Raw genomic sequence first — 15,420 nt, 5'->3', positions numbered from 1 at the left:
ACCACCACTGACAACACTGCTGATCGCTTCATCGTGAATCAAGGCATCAGGATCGACTATGTCATAAACACTCGTCGTCGATAAGAACTGCGGGCGTGTCCCGGAACTGTTCAGTAGGCGTGGGAGCAGCTACGTGATGCGGCTATTCAATTTCGTCCGTTTCTTTGCCCAGGTTACTTCATGTCTCCAGCTTGGCGCCTTGTATATTTCGCAAGCACGGGAATGCGATGATTAGCCAACACGTTTCGTCAGCTTTCACGGTGAAGACTTTGACTACCACTGCCAACCTTGCTGGATCGCTTCCTCGTGGATCAAGGCATCCGGATCGACTTTTTCATCAACACTCGTCGTCGATAAGAATTGCTGGCGTGTCCTGGACCTGTTCAGTGGGCGTGGGAGCAGCTACGTGATGCGGCTCTTCGATTTCCTCCGTTTCTTTGCCCAGGTTACTTCATGTCTCCAGCTTGGCGCCTTGCATACTTCGGAAGCACGGGAATGCAACGACTCGTCAACACGGTTCGTCGGCTTTCACCGTGAAGACTTTGACTACCACTGCCAACCTTGCTGGATCGCTTCCTCGTGGATCAAGGCATCCGGATCGACTTTTTCATCAACACTCGTCGTCGATAAGAATTGCTGGCGTGTCCTGGACCTGTTCAGTGGGCGTGGCAGCAGCTACGTGATGCGACTGTTCAATTTCGTCCGTTTCCCTTCGCAGGTTACTTTATGTCTCCAGATTAGCGCCTTGTAGACTTCGAAAGCACGGGAATGCAGCGACTCGCCAACACGTTTCGTCAGCTTTCATGGTGAAGACTTCGACCATCACTGGCAACTTTGTTGGATCGCTTCCTCGTGGATGAAGGCATTCGGTTCGACTATGTCATCAATACTCGTCGTCGATAAAAACTTCTGGCGTGTCCCGGAACTGTTCAGTGGGCGTGGGAGCAGCTACGTGATGCGACTCCTCAATTTCGTCCGTTTCCCTTCCCAGGTTACTTTATGTCCCCAGCTTAGCGCCTTGTATACTTCGAAAGCAAGGTAATGCAGCGACTCGCCAACACGTTTCGTCAGCTTTCACGGTGAAGACTTCGACCACCACTGGCAACCCTGCTGGATCGCTTCCTCCCGGTTCAAGGCATTTGCATCGACTTTGTCATCAACACTCGTCGTCGATAAGAACTGCTGGAATGTCCCGGAACTGTTCAGTGGGCGTGGGAGCAGCTATGTGATGCTGCTCTTCAATTTCGTCCGTTTTCCTGCCCAGGTGACTTCATGTCTCCAGCTTGGCGTCTTGTATACTTAGGAAGCACGGGAATGCAACGACTCGCCAACACGTTTCGTCAGCTTTAACTGTGAAGACTTTTACCACCATTTGCACACCTGCTGGATCGCTTCCTCGTGAATCAAGGCATCCGGATCGACTTTGTCATACACACTGGTCGTCGATAAGGAGCTGGCGTGTCCCGGAACTGTTCAGTGGGCGTGGGAGCAGCTACGTGATGCTACTCTTCAATTTAGTCCGTTTCCCTTCCCAGGTTACTTCATGTCTCCAGCTTGGGGCCTAGTATACTTCGGAAGCACGGGCGTGGAATGACTCGCCAAGACGTTTCGTCAGCTTTCACGGTGAAGACTTTGACCACCACTGACAACACTGCTGATCGCTTCATCGAGAATCAAGGCATCAGGATCGACTATGTCATAAACACTCGTCGTCGATAAGAACTGCGGGCGTGTCCCGGAACTGTTCAGTAGGCGTGGGAGCAGCTACGTGATGCGGCTATTCAATTTCGTCCGTTTCTTTGCCCAGGTTACTTCATGTCTCCAGCTTGGCGCCTTGTATATTTCGCAAGCACGGGAATGGGATGACTAGCCAACACGTTTCGTCAGCTTTCACGGTGAAGACTTTGGCCACCACTGGCAACCCTGCTGGATCGCTTCCTCGTGGATCAAGGCATCCGGAACGACTATGACATCAACACTCGCCGTCGATAAGAACTGCTGGCGTGTCCCGGAACTGTTCAGTGGGCGTGAAAGCAGCGACGTGATACGGCTCTTCAATCTCGTCCGTTTTTTTCCCAGGTTACTTCATGTCTTCAGCTTGGCGAATTGCATACTTCGGAAGCGCGGGAATGCAACGACTCGCCAACACGTTTCGTAAGCTTTCACCGTGAAGACATAGACCACCACTGCCAACCTTGCTGGATCGCTTCCTTCGTGGATCAAGGCATCCGGATCGACTTTTTCATCAACACTCGTCGTCGATAAGAATTGCTGGCGTGTCCAGGAACTGTTCAGTGTGCGTGGGAGCAGCTACGTGATGCGGCTCTTCAATTTCGTCCGTTTCCCTGCCCAGGTTACTTCATGTCTCCACCTTGGCGCATTGTATACTTCGGAAGCACAGGAATGCAACGACTCGCCGAACAGGTTTCGTCAGCTTTAACTGTGAAGACTTTGACCACCACTCGCACACCTGCTGGATCGCTTCCTAGTGTATCAAAGCATCCGGATTGACTTTGTCATCAACACTCGCCGTAGATAAGAACTGATGGAATGTCCCGGAAGTGTTCAGAAGCGTGGGAGCAGCTACGTTATGCGGCTCTTCAATTTCGTCCGTTTCCCTTCCCAGATTACTTCATGTCTCCAGCTTAGCGAATTGTATAATTCAGAAGCACGGGAATGCAACGACTCGCCAACACCTTTCGTCAGCTTTCACGGTGAAGACTTCGACTATCACTGGCAACCCTGCTGGATCGCTACCTCGCGGTTCAAGGCATTTGCTTCGACTTTGTCATCAACACTCGTCGTCGATAACAACTGCTGGAATGTCCCGGAAGTGTTCAGTAGGCGTGGGAGCAGCTACGTGATGCGGCTCTTCAATTTCGTCCGTTTCGTTGCCCAGGTTGCTTCATGCCTCCAGCTTAGCGCCTCGTATTCTTCGGAAGCACGGGAATGCAACTCGCCAACACGTTTCGTCAGCTTTCACGGTGAAGACATTGACCACAACTGGCAAACCTGCTGGATCGCTTCCTCGTGGATCAAGGCATCCGGATCGACTTTTTCATCAACACTCATCGTCGATAAGAATTGCTGGCGTGTCCCGGAACTGTTCAGTGGGCTTGTGAGCGGCTACGTGATGCGGCTCTTCGATTTCCTCCGTTTCTTTGCCCAGGTTACTTCATGTCTCCAGCTTGGCGCCTTGCACTCTTCGGAAGCACAGGAATGCAACGACTATCCAACACGTTTCGTCAGCTTTCACGGTGAAGACTTTGACCACCACTGGCAACCCTGCTGGATCGCTTCCTAGTAGATCAAGGCATCCGGATCGATTTTTTCATCAACACTCGTCGTCGATAATAATTGCTGGCGTGTCCCGGAACTGTTCATTGGACTTGGGAGCAGCTACGTGATGCGGCTCTTCAATTTCGTCCGTTTCGTTGCCCAGGTTACTTCATGCCTCCAGCTTATCGCCTTGTATACTTCGGAAGCACGGGAATGCAAAAACTCGCCAACACGTTTCGTCAGCTTTCTCGGTGAAGACTTTGACCACCACTGGCAAAGCTGCCGGATCGCTTCCTCGTGGATTAAGGCATTCGGATCGACTAAGTCATCAACACTCGCCGTCGATAAGAACTGCTGGCGTGTCCTGGAACTGTTCAGTAGGCGTGGGAGCAGCTACGTGATGTGGCTCTCCGTTTCGTTGCCCCAGGTTACTTCATGTCTCCAGCTTGGCGCCTTGTATACGTCGAAAGCACGGGAATGCAGCGACTCGCCAACACTTTTCGTCAGCTTTCATGGTGAAGACTTGGACCACCACTGGCAACTTTGTTGAATCGCTTCCTCGTTGATCAAGGCATCCGGTTCGACTATGTCATCAACACTCGTAGTCGGTAAAAGCTGCTGGCGTGTCCCGGAACTGTTCATTGGGCGTGGGAGCAGCTACGTGATGCGACACTTCAATTTCGTCCGTTTCCCTTCCCAGGTTACTTTATGTCCCCAGCTTAGCGCCTTGTATACGTCGAAAGCACGGGAATGCAGCGACTCGCCAACACTTTTCGTCAGCTTTCACGGTGAAGACTTCGACCACCACTGGCAACCCTGCTGGATCGCTTCCTCCCGGCTCAAGGCATTTGCATCGACTTTTTCATCAACACTCGTCGTCGAGAAGAACTGCTGGAATGTCCCGGAACAGTTCAGTAGGCGTGGGAGCAGCTACGTGATGTGGCTCTCCGTTTCGTTGCCCAGGTTACTTCATGTCTCCAGCTTGGCGCCTTGTACATTTCGGAAGCACGGGAATGCAACGACTCGCCAACACGTTTCGTTAGCTTTCACGGTGAAGACTATGACCACCACTGGCAACCCTGCTGGATCGCTTCCTCGTGGAGTAAGGCATCTGGATCAACACTCATCGTCGATTATAATTGCTGGCGTGTCCCGGAACTGTCCAGTGGGCGTGGGAGCAGCTACGTGTTGCGGCTCTTCGATTTCCTCCGTTTCTTTGCCCAGGTTACGTCATGTCTCCAGCTTGGCGCCTTGTACACTTCGGAGGCACGGGAATGCAACGACTAGCCAACACGTTTCGTCAGCTTTCACGGTGAAGACTTTGACCACCACTGGCAACCCTGCTGGATCGCTTTCTCGTGGATCAAGGCATCCGGATCTGCTATGTCATCAACACTCGTCGTCGATAAGAACTGCTGGCGTGTCCCGGAACAGTTCAGTGTTCGTGGGAGCAGCTACGTGATGCGGCTTTTCGATTTCCTCCGTTTCCTTGCCCAGGTTACTTCATGTCTCCCGCTTGGCGATTTGTACACTTCGGAAGCACGGGAACGCAATGACTAGCCAACACATTTCGTCAGCTTTCACGGTGAAGACTTTCACCACCACAGGCAACCCTGCTGGATCGCTTCCTCGTGGATCAAGGCATCCGGATCAACTATGTCATAAACACTCGTCGTCGATAAGAACTGCGGGCGTGTCCCGGAACTGTTCAGTGGGCGTGGAAGCAGCTACGTGATACGGCTCTTCAATTTCGTCCGTTTCTTTGCCCAGGTTACTTCATGTCTCCAGCTTGGCGCCTTGCATACTTCGGAAGCACGGGAATGCAGCGACTCGCCAACACGTTTCGTCAGCTTTCATGGTGAAGACTTCGACCATCACTGGCAACTTTGTTGGATCGCTTCCTCGTGGATCAAGGCATTCGGTTCGACTATTTCATCAACACTCGTCGTCGATAAAAACTTCTGGCGTGTCCCGGAAATGTTCAGTGGGCGTGGGAGCAGCTACGTGACGCGACTCCTCAATTTCGTCCGGTTTCCTTCCCAGGTTACTTTATGTCCCCAGCTTAGCGCCTTGTATACTTCGAAAGCACGGTAATGCAGCGACTCGCCAACACGTTTCGTCAGCTTTCACGGTGAAGACTTCGACCACCACTGGCAAACCTGATGGATCGCTTCCTCGTGGATGAAGGCATCCGCATCGACTATGTCATCAACACTCGTCGTCGATAAGAACTGCTGGAATGTCCCGGAACTGTTCAGTGGGCGTGGGAGCAGCTACGTGATGCGGCTCTTCGATTTCCTCCGTTTCTTTGCCCAGGTTACTTCATGTCTCCAGCTTGGCGCCTTGTACATTTCGGAAGCACGGGAATGCAACGACTAGCCAACACGTTTCGTCAGCTTTCACGGTGAAGACTTTGACCACCGCTGGCATTCCTGCTGGATCGCTTCCTCGTGGATCAAGGCATCCGGATCAACTATGTCATAAACACTCGTCGTCTATAAGAACTGCGGGCGTGTCCCGGAACTGTTCAGTGGGCGTGGAAGCAGCTACGTGATACGGCTCTTCAATTTCGTCCGTTTCTTTGCCCAGGTTACTTCATGTCTCCAGCTTGGCCCCTTGCATACTTCGGAAGCACGGGAATGCAACGACTCGCCAACACGGTTCGTCGGCTTTCACCGTGAAGACTTTGACCACCACTGCCAACCTTGCTGGATCGCTTCCTCGTGGATCAAGGCATCCGGATCGAATTTTCCATCAACACTCCTCGTCGATAAGAATTGCTGGCGTGTCCTGGATCTGTTCAGTGGGCGTGGAAGCAGGTACGTGATACGGCTCTTCAATTTCGTCCGTTTCTTTGCCCAGGTTACTTCATGTCTCCAGCTTGGTCCCTTGCATACTTCGGAAGCACGGGAATGCAACGACTCGCCAACACGGTTCGTCGGCTTTCACCGTGAAGACTTTGACCACCACTGCCAACCTTGCTGGATCGCTTCCTCGTGGATCAAGGCATCCGGATCGAATTTTCCATCAACACTCGTCGTCGATAAGTATTGCTGGCGTGTCCCGGAACTGTTCAGTGGGCGTGGGAGCAGCTACGTGATGCGGCTCTTCAATGTCGTCCGTTTCGTTGCCCAGGTTACTTCATGCCTCCAGCTTAGCGCCTTGTATACTTCGGAAGCACGGGAATGCAACGACTCGCCAACACGTTTCGTCAGCTTTCACGGTGAAGACTGACCACGGCTGGCAACACTGCTGATCGCTTCATCGTGAATCAAGGCATCAGGATCGACTATGTCATCAACACTCGTCATCGATAAGAACTGCTGGCGTGTCCCGGAACTGTTCATTGGGCGTGGGATCAGCTACGTGATGCGGATCTTCGATTTCGTCCGTTTCTTTGCCCAGGTTACTTCATGTCTCCAGCTTGGGGCCTAGTATACTTCGGAAGCACGGGTGTGCAATGACTCGCCAAGACGTTTCGTCAGCTTTCACGGTGAAGACTTTGACCACCACTGGCAACCCTGCTGGATCGCTTCCTCATGGATCAAGGCATCCGGATCAACTGTGTCATAAACACTCGCCGTCGATAAGAACTGCGGGCGTGTCCCGGAACTGTTCAGTAGGCGTGGGAGCAGCTACGTGATGCGGCTCTTCAATTTCGTCCGTTTCTTTGCCCAGGTTACTCCATGTCTCCAGCTTGGCGCCTTGTATATTTCGCAAGCACGGGAATGCGATGACTAGCCAACACGTTTCGTCAGCTTTCACGGTGAAGACTTTGACCACCACTGGCAACCCTGCTGGATCGCTTCCTCGTGGATCAATGCATCCGGATCGACTTTTTCATCAACGCTCATCGTCGATAAGAATTGCTGGCGTGTCCCGGAACTGTTCAGTGGGCGTGGGAGCAGCTACGTGATGCGGCTCTCCTTTTCTTTGCCCAGGTTACTTCATGTCTCCAGCTTGGCGCCTTGTAAATTTCGGAAGCACGGGAATGCAATGACTAGCCAACACGTTTCGTCAGCTTTCACGTTGAAGACTTTGACCACCACTGGCAAACCTGGCGGATCGCTTCCTCGTGGACCAAGGCATCCGGATCGACTATGTCATCAACACTCGCCGTCGATAAGAACTGCTGGCGTGTCCTGGAACTGTCCAGTGGGCGTCGGAGCAGCTACGTGATGCGGCTCTTCAATTTCGTCCGTTTCTTTGCCCAGGTTACTTCATGTCTCCAGATTGGCGCCTTGTATACTTCGGAAGCACGGGAATGCAACGACTCGCCAACACGTTTCGTCAGCTTTCACGGTGTGGACTTTGACCACCACTTACAACACTGCTGATCGCTTCCTCGTGAATCAAGGCATCAGGATCGACTATATCATAAACACTCGTCGTCGATAAGAACTGCTGGCGTGTCCCGGAACTGCTCAGGGGGCGTGGGAGCAGCTACGTGATGCGGCTCTTCAATTTCGTCCGTTTCTTTGCCCAGGTTACTTCATGCCTCCAGCTTAGCGCCTTGCATGCTTCGGAAGCACGGGAATGCAACGACTCGCCAACACGTTTCGTCAGCTTTCACGGTGAAGACTGACCACGGCTGGCAACACTGCTGGTCGCTTCCTCGTGAATCAAGGCATCAGGATCGACTATGTCATCGACACTCGTCGTCGATAAGAACTGCTGGCGTGTCCCGGAACTGTTCAGTGGGCGTGGGGGCAGCTACGTGATGCGGCTCTTCGATTTTCTCCGTTTCTTTGCCCAGGTTACTTCATGTATTCAGCTTGGCGCCTTGTACACTTAGGAAGCACGGGAATGCAATGACCAGCCAACACGTTTCGTCAGCTTTCACGGTGAAGACTTTGACCACCACTGCCAACCTTGCTGGATCGCTTCCTCGTGGATCAAGGAATCCGGATCGACTTTTCCATCAACACTCGTCGTCGATAAGAATTGCTGGCGTGTTCTGGACCTGTTCAGTGGGCGTGGGAGCAGCTACGTGATGCGACTGTTCAATTTCGTCCGTTTCCTTTCGCAGGTTACTTTATGTCTCCAGCTTAGCGCCTTGTATACTTCGAAAGCACGGGAATGCAGCGACTCGCCAACACGTTTCGTCAGCTTTCATGGTGAAGACTTCGACCATCACTGGCAACTTTGTTGTATTGCTTCCTCGTGGATCAAGGCATTCGGTTCGACTATTTCATCAACACTCGTCGTCGATAAAAACTTCTGGCGTGTCCCGGAAATGTTAAGTGGGCGTGGGAGCAGCTACGTGACGCGACTCCTCAATTTCGTCCGGTTCCCTTCCCAGGTTACTTTATGTCTCCAGCTTAGCGCCTTGTATACTTGTATAGCACGGGAATGCAGCGACTCGCCAACACGTTGATTAAGCTTTCACGGTGAAGACTTCGACCACCACTGGCAACTTTGCTGGATCGCTTCCTCGTGGATCAAGGCATCCGGTTCGACTATGTCATCAACACTTGTCGTCGATAAAAACTGCTGGAATGTCCCGGAACTCTTCAGTAGGCGTGGGAGCAGCTACGTGATGCGGCTCTTCAATTTTGTCCGTTTCGTTGCCAAGGTTACTTCATGCCTCCAGCTTAGCGCCTTGTATAGTTCGGAAGCACGGGAATGCATCAACTCGCCAACACATTTCGTCAGCTTTCACGGTGAAGACTTTGACCACCACTGGCAAACCTGATGGATCGCTTCCTCGTGGATGAAGGCATCCGCATCGACTATGTCATCAACACTCGTCGTCGATAAGAACTGCTGGAATGTCCCAGAACTGTTCAGTGTTCGTGGGAGCAGCTACGTGATGCGGCTCTTCGATTTCCTCCGTTTCTTTGCCCAGGTTACTTCATGTCTCCAGCTTGGCACCTTGTACATTTCGGAAGCACGGGAATTCAACGACTAGCCAACACGTTTCGTCAGCTTTCACGGTGAAGACTTTGACCACCGCTGGCAATCCTGCTGTATAGCTTCCTCGTGGATCAAGGCATCCGCATCGACTATGTCATCAACACTCGTCGTCGATAAGAACTGCTGGAATGTCCCGGAACTGTTCAGTGGGCGTGGAAGCAGCTACGTGATACGGCTCTTCAATTTCGTCCGTTTCTTTGCCCAGGGTACTTCATGTCTCCAGCTTGGCGCCTTGCATACTTCGGAAGCACGGGAATGCAACGACTCGCCAACACGGTTCGTCAGCTTTCACGGTGCAGACTTTGACCACCACTGCCAACCTTGCTGGATAACGTCCTCGTGGATCAAGGCATCCGGATCGACTATGTCATCAACACTCGTCGTCGATAAGAACTGCTGGCGTGTCCCGGAACTGTTCAGCGGGCGTGGGAGCAGCTACGTGATGGAGATCTTCGATTTCCTCCGTTTCTTTGCCCAGGTAACTTCATGTCTCCAGCTTAGCGCCTTGAATACTTCGAAAGCACGGGAATGCAGCGACTCGCCAACACGTTTCGTCAGCTTTCACGGTGAAGACTTCGACCACCACTGGCAACCCTGGTGGATCGCTTCCTCGTGGATCAAGGCACCCGAATCGACTGTTTCATCAACACTCGTCGTCGATAAGTATTGCTGGCGTGTCCCGGAACTGTTCAGTGGGCGTGGGAGCAGCTACGTGATGCGGCTCTTCAATTTCGTCCGTTTCGTTGCCCAGGTTACTTCATGCCTCCAGCTTAGCGCCTTGTATACTTCGGAAGCACGGGAATGCAACGACTCGCCAACACGTTTCGTCAGCTTTCACGGTGAAGACTTTGACCACCACTGGCAACCCTGCTGGATCGCTTCCTCATGGATCAAGGCATCCCGATCAACTATGTCATAAACACTCGTCGTCGATAAGAACTGCGGGCGTGTCCCGGAACTGTTCAGTAGGCGTGGGAGCAGCTACGTGATGCGGCTCTTCAATTTCGTCCGTTTCTTTGCCCAGGTTACTCCATGTCTCCAGCTTGGCGCCTTGTATATTTCGCAAGCACGGGAATGCGATGACTAGCCAACACGTTTCGTCAGCTTTCACGGTGAAGACTTTGACCACCACTGGCAACCCTGCTGGATCGCTTCCTCGTGGATCAAGGCATCCGGATCGCCTTTTTCATCAACGCTCATCGTCGATAAGAATTGCTGGCGTGTCCCGGAACTGTTCAGTGGGCGTGGGAGCAACTACGTGATGCGGCTCTCCTTTTCTTTGCCCAGGTTACTTCATGTCTCCAGCTTGGCGCCTTGTACACTTCGGAAGCACGGGAAAGCAATGACTAGCCAACACGTTTCGTCAGCTTTCACGTTGAAGACTTTGACCACCACTGGCAAACCTTCCGGATCGCTTCCTCGTGGATCAAGGCATCCGGATCGACTATGTCATCAAAACTCGCCGTCGATAAGAACTGCTGGCGTGTCCTGGAACTGTCCAGTGGGCGTCGGAGCAGCTACGTGATGCGGCTCTTCAATTTCGTCCGTTTCTTTGCCCAGGTTACTTCATGTCTTCAGATTGGCGCCTTGTATACTTCGGAAGCACGGGAATGCAACGACTCGCCAACACGTTTCGTCAGCTTTCACGGTGTGTACTTTGACCACCACTGACAACACTGCTGATCGCTTCCTCGTGAATCAAGGCATCAGGATCGACTATATCATAAACACTCGTCGTCGATAAGAACTGCTGGCGTGTCCCGGAACTGCTCAGGGGGCGTGGGAGCAGCTACGTGATGCGGCTCTTCAATTTCGTCCGTTTCTTTGCCCAGGTTACTTCATGCCTCCAGCTTAGCGCTTTGTATACTTCGGAAGCACGGGAATGCAACGACTCGCCAACACGTTTCGTCAGCTTTCACGGTGAAGACTCACCACGGCTGGCAACACTGCTGGTCGCTTCCTTGTGATTCAAGGCATCAGGATCGACTATGTCATCAACACTCGTCGTCGATAAGAACTGCTGGCGTGTCCCGGAACTGTTCAGTGGGCGTGGGGGCAGCTACGTGATGCGGCTCTTCGATTTTCTCCGTTTCTTTGCCCAGGTTACTTCATGTATTCAGCTTGGCGCCTTGTACACTTCGGAAGCACGGGAATGCAATGACTAGCCAACACGTTTCGTCAGCTTTCACGGTGAAGACTTTGACCACCACTGGCCACCCTTCTGGATTGCTTCCTCGTCGATCAAGGTATCCGGATCGACTTTTTCATCAACACTCCTCGTCGATAAGGATTGCTGGCGTGTCCCGGAACTGTTCAGTGGGCGTGGGAGCAGCTACGTGATGCGACTGTTCAATTTCGTCCGTTTCGTTGCAAAGGTTACTTCATGCCTCCAGCTTAGCGCCTTGTGTACTTCGGAAGCACGGGAATGCAATGACTCGCCAACACGTTTCGTAAGCTTTCACGGTGAAGACTTTGACCACCACTGGCAACCCTGCTGGAGCGCTTCCTCATGGATCAAGGCATCCGGATCGACTATGTCATCAACACTCGTCGTCGATAAGAATTGCTGGCGTGTCCCGGAACTGTTCAGTGGACGTGGGAGCAGCTACGTGATGCGGATCTTCGATTTCGTCCGTTTCTTTGCCCAGGTTACTTCATGTCTCCAGCTTGGGGCCTAGTATACTTCGGAAGCACGGGTGTGCAATGACTCGCCAAGACGTTTCGTCAGCTTTCACGGTGAAGTCTTTGACCACCACTGGCAACCCTGCTGGATCGCTTCCTCATGGATGAAGGCATCCGGATCAACTATGTCATAAACACTCGTCGTCGATAAGAACTGCGAGCGTGTCCCGGAACAGTTCAGTAGGCGTGGGAGCAGCCACGTGATGCGGCTCTTCAATTTCGTCCGGTTCTTTGCCCAGGTTACTCCATGTCTCCAGCTTGGCGTCTTGTATAATTCGCAAGCACGGGAATGCGATGACTAGCCAACACGTTTCGTCAGCTTTCACGGTGAAGACTTTGACCACCACTGGCAACCCTGCTGGATCGCTTCCTCGTGGATCAAGGCATCCGGATCGACTTTTTCATCAACGCTCATCGTCGATAAGAATTGCTGGCGTGTCCCGGAACTGTTCAGTGGGCGTGGGAGCAGCTACGTGATGCGGCTCTCCTTTTCTTTGCCCAGGTTACTTCATGTCTCCAGCTTGGCGGATTGTAAATTTCGGAAGCACGGGAATGCAATGACTAGCCAACACGTTTCGTCAGCTTTCACGGTGAAGACTGACCACGGCTGGCAACACTGCTGGTAGCTTCCTCGTGAATCAAGGCATCAGGATCGACAATGTCATCAACACTCGTCGTCGATAAGAACTGCTGGCGTGTCCCGGAACTGTTTAGTGGGCGTGGGGGCAGCAACGTGATGCGGCTCTTCGATTTTCTCCGTTTCTTTGCCAGGTTACTTCATGTATTCAGCTTGGCGCCTTGTACACTTCGGAAGCACGGGAATGCAATGACTAGCCAACACGTTTCGTCAGCTTTCACGGTGAAGACTTTGACCACCACTGGCCACCCTTCTGGATTGCTTCCTCGTCGATCAAGGCATCCGGATCGACTTTTTCATCAACACTCCTCATCGATAAGGATTGCTGGCGTGTCCCGGAACTGTTCAGTGGGCGTGGGAGCAGCTACGTGATGCGGCTGTTCAATTTCGTCCGTTTCGTTGCAAAGGTTACTTCATGCCTCCAGCTTAGCGCCTTGTATACTTCGGAAGCACGGGAATGCAACAACTCGCCAACACGTTTCGTCAGCTTTCACGGTGAAAACTGACCACCACTGGCAAATCTGATGGATCGCTTTCTCGTGGATCAAGGCATCCGCATCGACTATGTCATCAACACTCGCCATCGATAAGAACTGCTGGCGTCTCCCGGAACTGTCAAGTGAGCGTGGGAGCAGCTACGCGACGCGGCTCTTCAATTTCGTCCGTTTCTTTGCCCAGGTTACTTCATGAATCCAGCTTAGCGCCTTGTATACTTCGGAAGCACGGGAATGCAACGACTCGCCAACACGTTTCGTCAGCTTTCACGGTGAGGACTGACCACCACAGGCAAACCTGCTGGATCGCTTCCTCCTGCATCAAGACATCCGGATTGACTATGTCATCCACACTCGTCGTCGATAAGAACTGCTGGCGTGTCCCGGAACTGTTCAGTGGGCGTGGGAGCAGCTACGTGATGCGGCTCTTCGATTTCCTTCGTTTCTTTGCCACGTTACTTCATGTCTCCAGCTTGGCACCTTGTATATTTCGGAAGCACGGGAATGCAACGACTCGCCAACACGTTTCGTCTGCTTTCACAGTGAAGACTTTGACCACCACTGACAACACTGCTGATCGCGTCCTCGTTAATCAAGGCATCAGGATCGACTATGTCATCAACACTCGTCGTCGATAAGAAATGCTGGCGTGTCCCGGAACTGTTCAGTGGGCGTGGGAGCAGCTACGTAACGCGCCTCTTCAATTTTGTGCGTTTCTTTGCCCAGGTTACTTCATGCCTCCAGCTTAGCGCCTTGTATACTTCGGAATCACGGGAATACAAAGCTCGCCAACACGTTTCGTCAGCTTTCACGGTGAAGACTGACCACCACTGGCAACCCTGCTGGATCGCATCCTCGTGGATCAAGGCATCCGGATCGACTTTTTCATCAACACTCGTCGTCGATAAGAATTGCTGGCGTGTCCCGGAACTGTTCAGTGGACGTGGGAGCAGCTACGTGATGCGGCTCTTCAATTTCGTCCGTTTCGTTGCCCAGGTTACTTCATGCCTCCAGCTTATCGCCTTGTATACTTCGGAAGCACGCGAATGCAAAAACTCGCCAACTCGTTTTTTTTTTATTCAGATACCCTCAAGGCCCTTATGGGCATTACATAGGGGGGGGGGGTTAACAACAGGATATTTCAAACACAATTAGGGGGGGGCAAGGCAATATAGAACATCGCGGTAAGGATCACCAAATACAACAAGAAAATATAAAAAGAAAAAGGAGAGAGAATTGCATACATGCATACAAAAAAAAGAACAACAACAACACTCCGTACAAAGCATGTAGATACACTTACAATGCGTCAAAGGCATAAAATTCTGCTTTTACCCAACATGCGTAAAACTGCGTTTCAAATTACTTACAAATGAGTCATGATCACGTATAGAAGCAATTTCTTTTGGCAGCTTATTCCAGTGATGAATAGCTAGAAAGAGCGGTGATTGTCGCAGGAGATTCGTACGCGCAAACATGGGACGCACTTTGAAGGGATGGTCGAGGCGGGGGAAAATTTTTTGTGGGGGTTTGATATGGGCTGCTGTAAAGGACGACGGGGCATGATACAATCTGTGGAAGTGGGAAAGTAGTGCTAACAGTCGTCGTGTTTCTAGAGACGGTAATTGGAGGGACTTTTTGATAGCCGTGATGCTGGATGTTCTAGATTATGTTTTAGTGATGAAGCGTGCTGCTTTATTTTGTAAAGATTCCAGCTTGTTTATTAGGTAAGTCTGATTTGGATTCCATATTATGGAAGCGTATTCAATCTTTGAGCGAACTAGAGCTGTGTAAGCTAATAATTTAGTTGACTGATTTGCTAAATATAAATTTCGCCTAATGAAACCAAGTGTTTTATTTGCTTTCGAAATTATTTCATCAATGTGATCATTCCATGTAAGGTTAGAAGTTAAATGGACTCCCAAATATTTTAATGTATACACATTCTCTATGCATATGCTGTTCATAAAATATTAACCTAAGTGAACGTTACTGGCTCTGGTAAATGTCATAGTTTTTGTTTTAGAAACATTAATTTCCATTTGCCATTGCTCGCACCAAAGTGAAATTTTGTTTAGGTCGGCCTGTAAAATATTAGCGTCTTCAGAGGTAATAATTTGTCTGTAAAGCACGCAGTCATCTGCAAACAATCGAACTGTTGAGGTCAGGTTGTTACTGATGTCATTAATGTAAATTAAGAATAAGATTGGGCCAAATACGGATCCCTGGGGAACGCCAGATTTAACTTGTGCTAAAGCGGAAAAGTGATCATTTACGGAAACATATTGGTAGCGATCGGTTAAAAAACTTGAGATCCAATTAACAATTTTTTCCGGCTATGTTTCGTCATTAAGCGAGAATGGGGAACTTTATCGAATGCTTTCTTGAAGTCAATAAATATGGCATCGATTA

General features: G+C 51.2%; 1 pseudogene; it reads right to left on the bottom strand.

Annotated features, from left to right (window-relative positions):
* Window positions 1-14,273: 14,273 nt before the first annotated feature.
* LOC144119394 (uncharacterized) lies at window positions 14,274-15,177 on the bottom strand (annotated as a pseudogene).
* Window positions 15,178-15,420: the final 243 nt, after the last annotated feature.

Source organism: Amblyomma americanum, chromosome 2 (genome assembly GCF_052857255.1).
Source record: "Amblyomma americanum isolate KBUSLIRL-KWMA chromosome 2, ASM5285725v1, whole genome shotgun sequence".
In the NCBI taxonomy this organism is placed as follows: domain Eukaryota; kingdom Metazoa; phylum Arthropoda; class Arachnida; order Ixodida; family Ixodidae; genus Amblyomma; species Amblyomma americanum.
The sequence above is the reverse complement of the archived record's forward strand: the minus strand, read 5'-3'. Positions and strand labels throughout refer to the sequence as shown.